Raw genomic sequence first — 17,773 nt, 5'->3', positions numbered from 1 at the left:
GGTGGCTCTTTTGTTAAGCGTCTGCCTTAGGCTCAGGTCATGATCCCAGGGTCCTGGGATCGAGCCCCGCATCGGGCTCCCTGCTCAGCGGGAAGCCTGCTTCTCCCTCTCCCTCTCCCCCAGCTTGTGTTTCCTCTCTCGCTGTGTCTCTCTCTGTCAAATAAATAAATAAAATCTTTAAAAAAAAAAAATAAAAGGGAATGATAAAATGTTGGTTGAAAAAGGGAAAAAGAAAAATTCAAAAAAAAGTAACTTTTAAAGACTAAGGAATCATGGGGGGAAAAAGCCATGAATTCTATGTGCAGTATTCCCCTAGTGCTGGAGTTCTGCCGTTCTCGGTAATCTGTAAACTTGGTCTTGGCTTGCTGTTCTTGCTGATCTTCTGGGGGAGGGGCCTATATCCGTGTTTCCCAAGTGTCTTTGCCCGGAGGCGGAATCGCCCCGCCCTTGCGGGTCTGGGGTAAGTTACCTGCTTGGGTTTGCTCTCGGGAGCTTTTGTTCCCTGCAAGCTTTCCATGCAGCGTTGGAGGACAAGAGTGAAAATGGCGGCCTTTAATCTCCACCCGGAGGAGCCGAGAACTCGGGGCCCTGCTCCTCAGTGAGCCCCCAGAGAAAAGCAGTCAGTCACTCCCATCTCCCCGGTCTCCGGCCACAGTCTGTGCTCACCTGGCCCGTGACTGAGCATTTCTGTCTCTGGCGCCCAACACCGTGTGGAGTCTCCAAACCCAGCAGATCCCTGCAGTGCGCTCCCGCGCTGCTTCTCCCCGGGGAGGAAGGGGAGTCTTCCCAGATCTGCCACTTGTTGGGTCCCTGCTGGAAGAGCAGTGGCCCGACTGTGCCGTGGATCATGGTTTATGGCCATCCCGAACTGAGAGCCTGCTCCTCGGCTCCGTCTCTGCAGCCGGCTTCCCTGCTCTGATACCTGGGAGCTCTGCCGCACTCAGGCACCCCTGGTCTTTCTGTGACCCCGAGGGTCCTGAGACCACACTGTCCCGCGAGGGTTCCATTCCCTGCTTACCCACTGGAGTGCCGGTATTGGCTGACGGAGCCCACCCCCACCACGCTGTCTCTCTTCCCGAATATTACCTCGGGTTCACTTCTCCGCACATCCTGCCTTCCAGAATGTGGTCGCTTTTCTGTTCAGAGTTGTTGCTATTCTTTTCTTCCATCTCCTGTTGAGTTTGTAGGTTTTTAGAATGGTTTGATCCCTTTCTAGCTGAATTCCTGGGACCAGACAAAATCCAAGTCTCCTACTCCTCCGCCATCTTGCTCCTCCCCTAGATGTAAAAATATTTATTCCCCTTATCGGGGCACCTGGGTGGCTCAGTTGGTGAAGCATCTCCCTTCAGCTCAGATCATGATCTCAGGATCCTGGGATTGAGCTTTGCATGGGGCTCCTTCCCCATCGGGGATTCTGCCTCTCCCTCTGCCCCTCCCCCCTTTTGTGCTTATGCCTTCTCAATCTCTCTCTCCCCCCAAATAAATTTTAAAAATCTTTAGAAAATATTTATTCCTCTTATCATCAAGAGACAGAAACCACACAGTAATTTGAACAGGGACTGTAAAGAATATTTTTTTTAAGAAATTAGGCATTGAGAAGGATAAAGGAGCTAAGGGAGAAAAGGTAAGGAAAGAACAAACCTGAAAGGGGGACTCTCTCCCCAAAACTGGATTTTAGAGCTTGTTGGAAATGTGTTAGCTGTAGCCCAGTAGATAGTGGAGAAATTCACTGGGTTGCCTTGCACCAGAGCTGGTACACAGTCACAGGGTCAAGGCTGACAGGGAGGGAACTGCTGAGCAGGAATGACAAGAGAACCTCCCCTCCCCCTGCTCGGGTGTGGTTAGGCCCTGAGGTTGGGGATTTGACTGACTGACTGACACACACACACACACACTCCCTTCCCCCCTCCCCCAAAGACAATTTTTCTATTGCATTGTTCTACTACCACTCTCTACTGACAGAACTTTAAATTTTTGGCAGGCAGAAGGAGAACACTGACTTGAGTCTAGACCCTTTATTACAAAGTAGATTTGAAACTGAGAGTGAATAGGGGCGCCTGGGTGGCTCAGTTGGTTAAAGTGTCTGACTCTTGATTTCAGTTCAGGTCATAATCTCAGGGTTGTGAGATGGAGCCCCGAATAGGGCTCTGAGCTCAGAGGGGAGTCTTCCTGGGACTCTCTCTCCCCCTTTGCCCCTCCCACCACTTACATGTGCCTGGGCTCTCTCTAAAATAAATAAATCTTAATATATATATATATATTTGCAATTGAAAGGCAGTCAGTAATTGGCACAGTCCACTTCCTTGGCTACTTAGCTTCCATATCAATGCTTCTAAACACGTTTGAACTTCCATCCAACAACAAAATTCTGTTTATACCTTACAAGATAAAGTTGTCTTTCATACAAGTGAAGAATTTCTTACCCTCTCCCCAAAATAATGAGAGGTACAATCCTAATAGTCGTTGCTGGCTATATGAATTACATACTTTATCACAGTGCTTCTGAATATTCTGCTAACTAAAGACTACCTTGTAAAGTTTACTTCCAACAAATTATATATAAAATAAATATAGGGAAGAGAGGGACGAAGGAAATGGTTAACATTTACACAAATTTAGACATAATATATACAATAAACGAAGGAAAAATCTGTAAAGCTCCTATATTCCTTGTTGCTATGATTGGTCACAAGGTGGTAGTTGGTACCTCTGGCTTCCTTCTTTCACTCCCCATTCAAATACTTTTGCCCTAAGCCAGCCTTTCATCTGTCCTGAGTTCTCTGCTGATGATGTGAACAAAACTTTGATTTCTGAAGGGTCCTTAAATGTCCTGTGGTGGTGGTGGTGGCAGTTTTCCATTAACTTTGAATAGTAGACCTGGAAGTACAATGAGAAGTCTAAGTGAATCTCCTGGGCTTCAGATGTAGTCCTCTTGGCCCCCATTTTGTTCAGCAACTCAATTTCCCCTTATGATTGGAATCAATCACTCAGGCCCTTAGAGTAAGTAACCCCTCTCCCTGCCTGTTGGTTCAGCGGCTAGGTGGAAGTATTTAATTCAGTGGAACAGTTGTGTTTCCTGGTAGAAGCAATCTTCTATTGGGCACTAAGTCTCAAAACCAGCAGAGCTCAGAGTTTTTTGGATGGGAATCAAAAATTCTGTGAACGACTTACTAGGTGTATCAGTGAGAAGAGGCACTGTCCTCCACGACAGAAAAAATCCATTGTAAGTAATCTGCCTCCAGGTGACTGGTCCCCCCAAGGAATGGTGCCATATCAGAGTCTCAGCGTTGATCTCTGATGTTCACAGGCTAGGTTCCCAACAGTAGCATTAGCAGTTGAGCCGCTGCATATTCTGTCTCTGCCACCATGGCTGCTTCATTCATGGGCCCATTGAACAAGCACTGGTGTAGCTGGAGGAAGAGTTTGATTCACTTCCATAGTAGGGCATTTCATTTTGTTCACCTGATGATTAAAAGCCTCCTTCACAGAGCATGCCCTTGAGGCACTCATATGAGACACAAGTATCTTCAAAGTCTGTGCCCATTCTGAAAGAAGTGCTTCCGTAAACCTCTTCCCAGATTTCTCATTAGCAGTCTTCCAATCCTGTTCGTTCCAGATCCCTGAGCATTCAACCACACCATTAGTAACTGTCCATGAATCTGTTTCAGTCAGTAATTCCGGCCATCTCTCAGTCCAGACAAAATGGACATCTCAGTGTACTGTGAAGTTCTATTCCCTAGGAGGATTTTCCTTTACCACCTTCTTTCATGGTCACCCCTGAGTGACCTGTGGGCCATCCACTTTTGGATGGTACCAGCATACTGTGCACACTCACTGTTTGAAATAGGCTCAAGCTTTTTCTTCCTCAGTCAGCCAGTCATAAGGAACTGCCCAGGTGGGCATAGGCATGGACTGAGGTGGAGGAGGCACTCCAGTAGGAGTTGATGTTCAAGGAGTCTGATCTACCTATCTGCTCCTGGGGGCGCCTGGGTGGCTCAGTTGGTTAAGCGACTGCCTTCGGCTCAGGTCATGATCCTGGAGTCCCGGGATCGAGTCCCGCATCAGGCTCCCTGCTCAGCAGGGAGTCTGCTTCTCCCTCTGACCCTCCCCCCCTCATGCTCTTTGTATCTCTCATTCTCTCTCTCAAGTAAATAAATCTTTAAAAATAAATAAATAAATAAATACCTGTCTGCTCCTGGGTAAACTCAGCCTCTTACACAGATTGCTACTGTCCCTGCCCAACAGTTGTGGCTAACTATGCAGTTCATAATAGGAAGTACAGGCGACATTGTCACCTGATGTTCTGTAGTTAGGCATTCAGCATCTCCGAAGGCCCAGTAGCAAGGCAGAACTTGTTTCTCAAAAGTAAAATAGATATTTGCAGAAGATGTTATGTTTGAGAAATCGTAGACCTCTACACTGTCATTCTCAAATTAGTGTTTTTGGGAGAGGCTCTATAGAGCATCTGTATTTGCCATGGACACTAAAGGTACCACTGGATATGCTGGTTCCTAAGGCCCAGATGGTACAGGGGCTTATACTCCATCTTGAATTTGCTAGCAGCCTTGGGGGTGATTCTGAATATGGGTCAAAGTAGCATACTTAGTGTATGTTACCTCTAGAATACAAAAATACTAACCAAGCATTGTGCCTTTTTTTTTGTGGTAGATGTCATGAGGGTACAGCAACTTGTATTTCAGCTTGGTGGGGATATATTGTCATGTCCCAAATTAGGAAACCCCAGAAACTTCACGGAGGGCAGGCCATTTGAAATTTTTAATGTAATTTAAATCACTAAAATACATTTTTTAAAATTTACTAAAAACTAAGTAGATATGTAATAAATCAAATCTGAAATTTAAATGTCTTCTCAAATGAATTTTGTCTTTTTCTGGAGTTGAGTTCACTTTTTAATTGCCACAGTAAAGATCTAATTGTAGCTCAAGAAAGCAAGGACTTTATTGTGTGTGATTTTCAAATAAAATACAATGCATGTATTCATTTATTCATTCAAACATTAATTTATGGAGCAAGTATTATCTTTTTATAAGACAGTACCATTAAGACAAAAAAGACTGATTTACTTTGGATTGGGCTGACTCTTTTGTTTGAAAAGGGCCACACTGCTGTTTGACATGGAAAGAAAGCTTACTTTGTGAGGCAGTTGTGGAAATGGATTCTGCAGATAAGCAGGATTAGTTAGGCAAAGAAGAAGGGAGCAGACATTGAAGTCAGAGAGAATATCTCCAGTACTGGGGCATTAATTGATTTAGTAAACATGGAGTGCTTACGTGTGTCACCCACTCTGCTAGTCTTGGGGTTGTTAAGGTTATCCTCTTTAAATAGCACTGTACATAGCTTTGTTCTTTTTTTACGGATGTATTTTTTAAAAGAACTTTTGACAAGTAAATTTGTACCATTCAGAAGTATTGTCATCCATACCATTTAACCTATCTACATAGATGACTAACCACTTTTATTAATCTCTTCGTCAGATTTTTTTAAGTACATAATGTGAAAAAGAAATTCTTTTTTTTTTTTTCCATATTTCTGACCCAAACAGGAACACTGTTCCTTGGTTTTAACTCTTTTATTGTGCAACATATGGGTAAAGTGGAGATAACCCAAATGTGCATATCAGTGAGTTATTATAGATAAAACATTTGCCTAATTACTACCCAAATCAAGAAGTTGGACATTATCAACACCCTGGAGGCAGCCTGCAGTCTTTTCTCAAATTGGATTTCCTACTTTCCCCTTCCCCACCAAAGATAACATTTTAAAAAATTTAATTAGTCTTTAATACCTGTAGTTTTAGCCTGACTATATGCACACCTAAACACTATAGTTTGGTTTTGTTCACTTTTGAACTTGATATGAGTGTAATCATACACTATTCTTTTGTGTGTAGCTTCTTTGGCCCACTGTTAATGAGATTCATCCATGTAATTAGAGTTACTTCTTTCTTTATTAGTATTACATTGTTTGTATAGTTGAGGGCTATTACAAGTAAAGCAGCTGTGAACATTCTTGTACATCAGATGCACATGGGCATGCATTTATGTAGCAGAGAATTGTTGGCTCTCCGGATGTGTCTGTATTCATATGAACAGTATTCATATATTGTTGATTGCAAGTTATACGCTAAAGTGGATGTACTATTTTACACACTCACCAGCATTTGAGAATGAGATGAGAATTTGTTGTTCCATATCCTTACCAACATTTAGTATTGTTGGGGTTTTTATTTATTTTGACTGCTGAATTCAGTTACTCTGTTGAGTTTCTGTACCTCCTATAATTTTGATTTGCATATTACTGATTACTGATGAATGAGTGCATTTTTATTTGAATAACCTTTTTATTTCCAAGTGTATCTTCAGATCTGGTGCCCATTTTTTAATGCATTGTCTCTTTGTTAATGAGACGTAGAAATTCTCCGTGTATTCTGAATAAGAATCTTTGGTTATTGTTGTTGCAAATACTTTTTACCTGTGTCTTGTATTGTTCATTCTCTTAGTAGTGCCTGTGGATTAATGAAAGTTCTTAATTCTAATGTAGATCAGTCTTTTTCTTTTTGTCTTCTTTGCTTAAGAAATATTTCTGTACCTGAAGTCATGAAGATATTTTCCTTTGTTACTTTCCAGAACTTTCCTTGTGTTCCTTTCACATTTAGGTCTGTATTCTACTTAGACTGGATTTTTGAGTACGATAATGTTGCACAGTTTTCCATATGGATTCCTATATATCCTTTTCCCATTCTCATTCAATGCCACATTTTTTTAATAAACAAATATCCACATATGTGTGCCTTTTTCTGGGCTCCTGAACCGTTACATTAGATTTTGTTTGTCCCTGCTTGAATGTCACACTGTTGTAATTACAGTAGCTTTATAGTGTGTCTTGAAGTTTAATAGAGAAACTGTTAATGAGAAACTGCTAAACTGCTTTCCACAGCACTGTACCATTTTAAACTCCCACCAGCAGTGTCTAAGAGTTCTGTTTCTCTTCCTACACAGTCACCAACACATGATTGTCAGTCTTTTAGTTCAGCTATTCTAGTCACTGTGAAATAGTTTGCATTTTAATTTTCCTGCTTAATGATATTTAGCACTTTTTCTTGTGTTATTGGTTGCTGCTTCCTCTGTATTCTTTTGTGAAGTATCTGTATAAAGTTTTTTTGCCGGCTTTAAAGTTGAGTTGTCTTAATTATTTTGTAGGAATCTTTAATACATTCATGATACAAGGTGACAGATTTTGCATACATTTTATTTCATTTTTGGCTTGCATTTTCGTTTTCTTAATTGTTTTTTTTTTTTTAAAGATTTTATTTATTTATTTGACAGAGAGAGACACAGCGAGAGAGGGAACACAAGCAGGGGGAGTGGGAGAGGGAGAAGCAGGCTTCACGCTGAGCAGGGAGCCCGATGCGGGGCTCAATCCCAGGATCCTGGGATCATGACCTGAGCCGAAGGCAGACGCGTAACGACTGAGCCACCCAGGCGCCCCCTTAATTGTTTTTTATTAGCACCACGCTCTAACCAACCGGGCTAACTGGTCACCCTGATTGTTGTTTAAACAGCTTTATTGGGCTGTTTAACTCTTGTTGCATCTGAAAATTGGTTCCCTTTGATTTTCATTGCTGTAATTCCCTCTCCCCTGAGTACCTGGCAACCACCATTTTAGTCAGTTTCTATGAAATCGAGTTTTAAAAAAAAAATTGGGGGACTCTACATGTGATACTGTATAGTATTTCTCTTTCTGTTTATAGTTTACTTCATTTGACATAATGGCCTCACTGTTCATCCATGTTCATCCATGAAATGAGAGGATTTCTTTCTGTACCACATTTTCTTGATCCATTCATCTTTCATAGATTTCATTGCTTTTTATTGCACTATTCTTTTGTATGGGTATACCACTCTTTGTTTGCAGTTCAACTATTCATAGACATTTGGGTAATTTCCTGGTTTTGATTATTTTGACTTGTGATGCTATCAACATTTGTATACCAGTCTTTATATGAACATATGGTTTCTTATCTTTTGAGTACATGGGAAGAGAATGGAAGAGAATGGATTATAAGTCTTCATGTGGACACATACTTTCATTTATATACATATATAAGTATATATGTATATTTATTTTGGAAAAGCTAGGTTGTGTGGTAGAGGGATATTTAACCTTTTAAGAAAGTGCCATACTCTTTTCCACAGTTGTCATTTTACATTCCCACCAGCAGTATATGAGAATGCTAGTTGTTCCACAACACCTCCTCACAAACACTTGGTAAGGTCAATCTTTTTTTTAGAGAGAGAGAGAGAGAGAAAGAGCGCGCACAAGCGTGAGTTGGGGATGGGGAGGGGCAGAGGCAGAGGGAGAGAGAGAGAATCTCAGGCAGACACCCTGCTGAGTGAGGAGCTGGTCTCCAGGGTTCCATCGCCTGACTGTGAGATCATGATCTAAGCCAAAATCAAGAGTCAGTGCATATTTTACCTGTGCATATTCAATTGTTCTAGCACCATTTCTTGATAAAACTATCCTTTCTCTGAATTACCTTTGTATCTTTGTTGAAATTTTATTGACTATGTGGGTCTGTTTCCCAACTGTTTAATTTGTTTCATTGATTTATTTTTTTTCATTGATTTATTTTTCTATGTTGTACCATTGCCACATTATCCTGATGACTCTAGCTTTATAATATGTTACAGAATGTCTGAGTCCTCCCAGCTTTGTCAAATTGTTTGGGTTATTATAGGTTCTTTACATGTAGTTTCAGATGAATTTTAATTTAAAAAACAAAGCCTGGGATTTTGATTGGAAAGGCACTGAATCTGTAGACCATTTTGGGTAGTAGTGACATCTTAACAGTTGAGTCTTTTAGACCGTGAACAAGTGCATCACTCTATTTGTTGAGGTCAACAATGTTGTGTAGTTTTCTCTCAGTGGTCTTCCGTAGTCTTCAGTGTTGAGGTGTTGCATGTGTTGATTTTATATCTTGTAACCATACTAAATTCACATGTTCGTTCTAATAGCTGGCTTAGAGAATCTATAGGATTTTCTGTCTATTGTCTACTGATTTGTGAGTTGACTATTGTTTTTTTTTTTTCCCCCTAATTTAAACGTGTCCCCCCCCCCCCCCCCAGCATTTCTTGCCTTACTACCCTGGGAAGAAACTACAGTACAATGTTGAGATGTACAGAGAGCAGACGAGCTTTATTTTTCTGTCTAGAAGGGGAATTGGGGATGGGAAGGTAGAAGCATTCACTTTTTTTTTTTTTTTAAAGATTTTATTTATTTGACAGAGATATACAGCAAGAGAGGGAACACAAGAAGGGGGAGTGGGAGAGGGAGAAGCAGGCTTCCCGCAGAGCAGGGAGCCCGATGCAGGGCTCGATCCCAGGACCCTGGGATCATGACCTGAGCCGAAGGCAGACGCTTAACGACTGAACCACCCAGGCGCCACCGAAGCATTCACTTTTTAACCAAATATATTCATAGGTGAAAATTTTTTGCAGATGCTGTTTATCTAGTTGTCAGTTTGTAATCTATACTTTATTGTACCCTCATCATCAGGCAACCACTGTTCTGCTTTCTGGTATATAGATAACATTTACTACTATACCATATACCACAATATGTTGTATAGTTCTTGGTATTTAAAATATCTCACTTAGCATAATGTTTTGGAGATGCCTTCATGTTGCCATGTATATCAATAATTCATTTTGTAAAATTGGTCATTAGTATCCCATTGTATGCATATATCACAGTGTGTTTATACATTTTACTGTTGAAAGAAATTAAGGTTGTTTCCAATTTTTTGTGGTAACAAATAAAGCACCTATGATCATTTCTGTACAAGTCTCTGTATGGACTTGTGTTTTTCTTCAGTAAATACCTTGAGTTCAGTGGCTGAGCTGTATGGTAGTCGTGTTTAACTTCTCAAAAGAACTACCAGATGTTATGTCGAGTTTTCATTTATATTGCTACGACCAGTATATAGAATTCACATTGTTCATTATCCTCTTCAGTGCTTGAGATGGTTAGTCTTTAATTTTAGTTACTCTGGTGTGTATGAAATGGATCTAATTGTGGTATAATTTGCATTTCTGTGATAACTAATACTATCAGCTTTTTTGCCTGTAGTTATTAACCATTCACAGATCTTCTCTTGTGAAAAGTTGTTTCAGTTCCTAAGAGGTTGTCTCTTTTTTGAGTTATATGAGTTATTTATATATCATGCATAAAAATTCATTACAAGATCTGTTGCAAATACTTTTCCTGGACTGATTCTTACCTTTTCATTTTTCAGTGGTGACTTCTTTAATTGTTACAAAGTCCCAAGGATGACTTTTTTCCCCCTTTTATTTGTAGTTCTTATGTGTGCCAACAAATCTTCTATTCCAAGTTTGTAAAGATTTTCTTCTGTTTCTTAGTTTTCTTAAAATGGCTTTATTGAAGTATAATTTGCATACCATAAAATTCATCCATCTTAAGTTCACAGTTGAATAATTTATAGTAAATGTATACATTGGTGCATCACAGTTACAGATGACTTCCATTGCCTGAAAAAGTTGCCTCATGCTCTTTCGCAGTTAACGTGATCTGCTTTCTGTCACTGTCTACTTTTTGCAGTTATTTAAAAGTAGTCTTTGGGGTTTTGGCCTCTGTCAGAATAATGTTTTTGAGATTCATCCATGTTGGAGCATATACCAGTTGTAGCACACCCATTTTTAAAAAATTATTAAATTGTACTCCATTCTAGAAAGATACCACATTTTGTCTAGCCATTTATCAGAAGATGAAAATTTTGAAAAATAAGAGATTTTTTTATTCTAGTTTGGGAGTTTTTCTAAATAATGGTGTTACCAAGATTCGCTTGCAAGTCTTTATATGGGCCGTGTGTTTACATTTGTTTTTAGATATCCAAAAATAGTGGGATTGTTCTGTTGTATGAAAAGCATATATTTAACTTTTGAAAAGGACGAAATTGTTTAAAAGGTGACTGTACTGTTTTATATTCTGACCAGCAACATTTAATGGATCGAGTTTCTCTGTATCTTCTCTATCACTTGTTGACAGTCTTTGATTGTTACTGTTTCAATGTGTATTTAACAGCATCTCAGTGTTATTTTAATTTCAGTGGTCAGTGGTGCCTTTGCAGATCTTTACATGTGGTTGTTAGGCATTGCTATACCTTCTCTGTTGAATTGTCTGTTAGTGCTTTTCTCTTTTCATTTGTATTGTTTGTCATACTCTCAAGTTGTTAAGAATTTGCAGTTGACTCTTGAACAGCTGATTGAAACATCCGTGTGCATGTTGTAGTGTGGACGTAAGTTTTCAGCTCCTTTGGGAGGAGGAATCTGATTACTAGGTCATATGATAAGAGTATTTTTAGTTTTGTAAGAAATTGCCAAACTCTACCAAAGCGTCTGTGTCATTTCATGTTCCTAGACCAATGAATGAGAGTTCCCATTGCTCCACAACCATATCAAGCATTTGGTGTTGTCTGTGTACTGGTGTTAGCCATTGCTATAGGGTGTAGTGGTAGCTCATTGTTATTTTAATTTGCATTTCCCTGATGACTTCTGATGTGGAGCTTTTCATGAGCTTGCTTGCCATCTATATATCTTCTTTGGTGGGCTGTTAAGGTCTTTGACCCATTTTTAAATTTTCTTGTTGTTGAGTTTTAAGAGTTCTTTGTATTTTGGGTAACAAGCCTTTTCAGATGGACCTTTTGGAAATATCTTTATCTGTGGCTTGTCTTCTCATTCTCTTGACTTTGTCTTTTGTATAACAGTTTTCATTGGTAATGAAGTTCAGCTTGTTTCTTTCATGTATCATGCCTTTGATTTTGGAGCTAAAAGGTCACTGACATTCCTAGAATCATTTAGATTTTTCCTGTGTTTTCTAGGAGTTGTATGGTTTTATGTTTTACATTTAGATCGGTGATCCATTTTGAGTTAATTTTCTTAATCAGGTGGTGTAAGATCTGTGTCTAGATTCATTTTTTGACACGTAGATGTCCATTATTGCAGCACCATTTGTTGAAGAGACTGTCTTTGCTCCACTATGTTGCTTTTGCTCTTTTGTCAGAATCAGTTGAGCATATTCATGGGATCTGATTCTGGGCTCTGTTCTATTTTATTGATACCTTTGTTTATTCTTTAACCAATACCGCAGTGTCCTGTTCCCTGAACCTGTATGGTACGTTTTAAAGTCATCTAGTGTCATTTTTCTTTTTTATTTTTTTAAGATTTATTTATTTGGAAATGAGCAGGAGGGGGAGAAAGAGCACAAGTGGGGGGAGGGGCAGAGATAGAGGGAGAAGCAGACTCCCCGTTGAGTAGGGAGCCAGATGTGGAGCTCCATCTCAGGACCCTGAGATCATGACCTGAGCCAAGGGCAGACATTTATTAACTGAACCCCCCAGGTGTCCCTAGTGTCAGTCTTCTGACTTAGTTCTTCTCCTTCATTGTTGTGTTAGCTATTCTAAGTCTTTTGCCTGTCCATGTGAACTTTAGAATTGGTTTTTCAGTATCTGCATATAACTTCCAGAGATTTTGATTGGAATTGCATTGAATCTATAATTCAAGTTGGGGAGAAATGACATCTTGACAACAATGAGTTTTTCTATCCATGAACTTGGAATCTCTCTTCATTTGTCTAGTTCTTCAATATCTTTGATCAGAGTTTTATAATTTTCATCATACTGACCTTGTACATTATTCTGGTAGATTTTTACCATAGAATTTTCTATTTATTTGGATGCCAATGGAAATGGCATTGTGTTGTGTTTTTTTTTTAATTTCAAATTCCGTTTGTTCATTTATAGTATATAGGAAAGTAATTGATATTTGTATATTAAACTTGTATACTGCAACCTTGCTATAATAGCTTATACCAGAAGTATTTTTGGGTTCCCTCCCCCCCAGATTTTGTACTTAGATAAACATGTCATTCGTGAACAGGATAATTTTATCTTTGCCTTACCAACCTTAGACCTTTTGTTTCCTTTTCTGACTGTATTAGTTAGGTCCTCAGTATAATGTTGAAAAGCAGTGGTTGAGAAGGGGACATCCTTGCTTAGGTTCTCATCTTAGTAGATATTAGCTATTCGTTTTTGTAGTCATAATCAAGTTGAGGAGGTTACCCTGTACTCCTAGTATACTGAGTTTTTATCATGAATGGATTTTGGTTTTTGTCAAATGCTTTTTCTGCATCTATTGGTATGATTGTGTTATTTTTTTTTTTAACCTCTTGGTATGATTGATTACATTAATTGATTTTTTTTGAATGTTGAACTATCCTTGTATACCTGAGTTAAATCCTGCTTGGTCATGGTGTATAATTCTTATACATCCCAGCCCTATCAGAGTCTGATTCTGATACTTGGTCTATCTCTTCCATCTGTGTCTTTTGTCTTTTAGTATGCCTTGTCATTTTTACTTGATAGCCAGACATGATTTACTGTGGTAAAAGAAACTGCTGTAAATAGTCCTTTAGTAATATTCTGATAAAGTATGGGAGGAGGGAAAGCATTTTGTAGTCCTGTGATTAGATCTTATTTTTTTGGTGAGCCGTTACTTCTGAAGTGTGAACTTTATATGTATTCCTCAGTTTCTCCCCCATTCCCCCACCTTTTAGGTGGGACAGGATTGCTAGAGTGGGTGGGAGTGGGATATTTCCCTTTCTTCTTATGGAAGGCTAGAGCCAACGTGAGTCTCTTAGACTCTCATGGGCAGACCTTGTGAAGAAGAACAGAATGCTGTGGGATGTTTCAAAATGGTTCCTTTTCTCCCTTCCCCTGCCAGAAGTACAAGGGGCTTTTTTTATTCTCTGTGAGAACCTGGTAGAGATCAATGAAGTAAAACTCAAAAAAGTATGGGGACCCTTTCATGGATTGTGTCTCTCTGAAGTTTTTAACTCTCAGAGTTGTCCACACTGAGCTTCCAGCAGTTCCTCAGTTACAGCTCAATTTTCCTTACCATGGCACTAGATCCTGCAGTGATTGCTACTCAAAGTTGTGTTTTTCTGGACTTGTCTGTCATTACATTCAATTTGGGGGCAGCAGTTGGTTCTTGTTACCTTACTTCTCTTACATATCAAGAAAGGTTGGTGATGTATTGGTTTGTTCACTTTTTTACTTGTTACTAAGACAGATGGCGTTTTCCAAGATGCTTACATGCCAGAACAGAAACTGGAAGTCTGGAAATACTTTGAATCTGTAGATTATTTGAGGGAGACTTGAAGTCTTAACATTATAGCATCATCAAAGATGTAAATATATGTAAAAACAGTCCATATTCGTAGATTGGATGATGCTATGTTGGATGCTATGCTATGTTGTAATTCTGCATTTTTTTAGTGTGTTAGTCCATTAATCCAACTATTCCCAAATATTTTTCTTTTTGATCCTATTCTGGATAGCATTGCATGCTTAATTTCATGTTTATTTTTTTCATTGCTAGTGTATAGAGACACAGTTGATTTTACATATTGATGTTATGTCCCGTGACTGTGGTACACTCTAAGTTTTCTAGGAAAGTTTATGGGTCCTTAGAGTTTGCCACATATAGGATGGGTCATCTCTGGTAAAGACATTTTACTTCTTCGTACTCATTCTCTGTGCCTTTAATTTTCTTTTTCTTGTGTTATTATACTGCTATAATCTCTAGTACATTGTTGGTTCGAAGTGGTGAGAGTGGACAGCCTTGCCTTGTATTGTTGCGTATTGTGTGCATGTTGTAATCCTTAGGTGAACTATTAAGAATTTAATAGCATTTAAAGAATATTTAAAAATCATCACAGAAATTAAAACAGTAGACTAAAACTGCTCATCAAAGATGATGGCAGTAGTGTAGGAGCAGAGGGACAAAAAGGATGGGGCATTTACAAAGTAAGTAGGAAAATCAAACCGTGTCAGTAATTTCATTACATATTATGGTCTAGGCACTCTAGTCAAAAGACGCTTTATCAGATTGTGTGACAATCCAAGATCCAATTATATGTTGTCTTTAGGCAGTGCTTAAGGTTCAAAGCACAAATACATTTAAAGTAAAAGGATTTAGAAATAGATATAGTAGGCAAGTTGTATTCATAAGAGAACTGGAGTGGTCATATCAACATCAATCAAAATCAACTATAAAACCCAATATGTGACTGGAGACTAAGAGCAAATTCTCATAGTTGTAAAAGGATGAATGTATTAGGAACATAAAACAGTTTGTACTGATAGAGCCCTAAAATACTAGAAGTAAAAACTGACAATTGAAAAGATCAGTAGAAATTGAACTCTTATAGCTGGAGATTTCAAAACTCTATCATCAGTAGAACCACTCGATTGAAAAATTAGTAAAGACAGATAGTTTGAGAAGTACTGTTACCACTTTCATACTTTTTTTTTTTTCAGGTTTATAGATCATTTTCCAGGATACAGCATATTCTAGACTATAAACATCTTAGTAAATTTTAAAAGGTTGAAATTACTCAGGGTTTATTCTCTGAGTATATTGGAATTAAATTATAAATGAATTCCAGGAAGAAATATGAGAAAACATTTGTAAATGACCCATACATCAAGGAAAAGTTGACAGCAGAAATTAGAAAATGTTTTGAAATGAATGAAAATGAACACATAACAAATACGGAGATTCCCCTAAAGGGGGAATTTAGAGGGAAATTTACAACACTAAATTTATAGTAACTTAATGAGAAAAGAAGAATGGTCTCAATTCAGTCACCTTAAGTTTTCATCTTAATAAGAATAGCAAAGTAAATTTGAAACAGACGTAAAGTTTGAGTGGAAATCAGTGAAATAAAAACCAGAAAAACAATAGAAAATAATCAATGAAAGGAAAGTTGGTTCTTTGAAAAGGTCAATAAAACTGATAAACTTTGGGATAGACTGATCATTTAAAAAAGAGAAAGCACATATTACCAAAATCAGGTATGAAAGAAGAGATATTAATATCCTACAGAAGTTAAAAGTATTTAAAAATTTTATAAGCTACTTTATAACAGGGCAAATCTTACAAAGACATACATTACCATAAATAGGCTGAAAAAGAAACTTGGAATATATTTATGAAAAAGTAAAGAAATTAAATTGATAATCACATTTATTCCCACAAAGAAAAGGCTAGGCCCAAATGGCTTTCCTGCCAAGTGTTTTCAGGCATTTAGGGAAGCATTGTTATTTATCCTGTACAAACTCTTCTGGAAATGGGGAAAGAAGGAGCACTTAAAACCTATTTTATGAGTCCAGTATTAATCTAACACTAACACAGACAAAAACAACACAAGAAAAGCAAACTACACATTGTTATCTTTCATGAGCATACGTGCAGCAGTCATTAACAAAATAACAGCAAACCAAATCCAGGTATATATTAATAAAGTATTAGAAACTGCGTAAGTTGGGGTTATCTTGAGAATGCAAGAAGGCTTAGCATTCATAAATCAACTAATACAGTATGCTGTATTAGTAAAATAATGGACAAAAACCATATTCTTTCAGTAAAAAAAGAAAAAAAAATTGAAAAAATCTAAAACCCGTTCATGATAAAGCTTTTGAACATACTAGACATAGAGAAGGCAATTTGCTAATTCTGATCTAGGGCATGAATGGCCTAGAGATTTCCTGTTGGTGGTAAAATGGGATACTATAGGCGTCATCTTAAGTTCTTTATTTTCTCTCTTAGGAATCATAGCCCTGTCCTTCCTGTTTTCCAACGTGTTGAAACTGTGTTGTTTTATATATTTTGTATGATTTTTCTCATTTTTTTAGGTAGGAGAATAAATCTGGTCCCTGTTACTCTATCTTCAATGAAAGAAACTTCCACAAATTTACTTCTAATTTTTTATGCATTAGATGCTATTAGAGTTTGGGGGGAAAAATAATTATAGTGCTTAAGAAAAAACAAAAGTGATTTTTTTTATGTTCAGGAGTGATTTATTACATTTAGACATTAAGATTTCGTTACAAGACTGAGATGCTGTCTACTGCACTAAGGAGGCACCTTAGGATTTTGTTATGAACTAATATTTGTGTATAACATACTTTGTGAATAATTGACGTTTTTAGAAAATTGAACCTTTTCATAAAAGTACATGATAGGTCTCTTCATTCAGTCACTCTTTCTAGTCTATAAAATTATATAGTGTTTTATAAATGACCTATATTTCCTCATTATGTTTACTTTTTAGTAGTTTATTTTGCTTGATTAGTGGAGTTTCTTTTTAATTTGGTTAGTTTGTAGTTATATTTTAGATATTTTATAATTGCCCATGGTACTTAATTTTCATTGATGTAATATTTTAGATTGCTTTTTACAATTTAAGTGTGGTCTCCATATCAGATAGGTTAACATTTTGTGTCTTAAATAATTAGCAAGTATTTTATTAGCAAGTATTTTATCCTATCCCTCCATCCTTTTAAAACATTCAGTTTCTCTTTTAAAATGAAAATGTTATGTTTTTCCTATATGAATGCTTCCTTTTTTGATTGCTGAGAAGTCTTTCTCCCAGGTGAAGAATACAGAAATATATTTTCTTTTAGAACTAACCCAGTTACAGTTTTTTGAAAGAGGTAGCAGTATTTCTGAAAAATAAATCACATGTGTATCATAGTATATTTATTTATATATTTAAATGTGGATATATTTTTAAAGTTCTTTTTATCTTTTGTTGATTACTGCTCCCAAATTATTATAATAATTTATTTTCAGAAAATATTCCATAGTTAGGGCTTCATTCTTTCTTAGGTGTT

At 37.7% G+C, this 17,773-nt stretch overlaps 1 protein-coding gene across 5 annotated transcripts in view; it reads left to right on the top strand.

Annotated features, from left to right (window-relative positions):
* RAPGEF6 (Rap guanine nucleotide exchange factor 6) overlaps nucleotides 1–17,773 on the top strand; it is a 202,570-nt gene that overhangs the window by 37,016 nt on the left and 147,781 nt on the right. The window lies entirely within an intron of this gene.

Source organism: Mirounga leonina, unplaced genomic scaffold, assembly GCF_011800145.1.
Source record: "Mirounga leonina isolate KUSES-001 unplaced genomic scaffold, KU_Mleo_1.0 Mir_168, whole genome shotgun sequence".
Lineage (NCBI taxonomy): Eukaryota > Metazoa > Chordata > Mammalia > Carnivora > Phocidae > Mirounga > Mirounga leonina.
The sequence above is the reverse complement of the archived record's forward strand: the minus strand, read 5'-3'. Positions and strand labels throughout refer to the sequence as shown.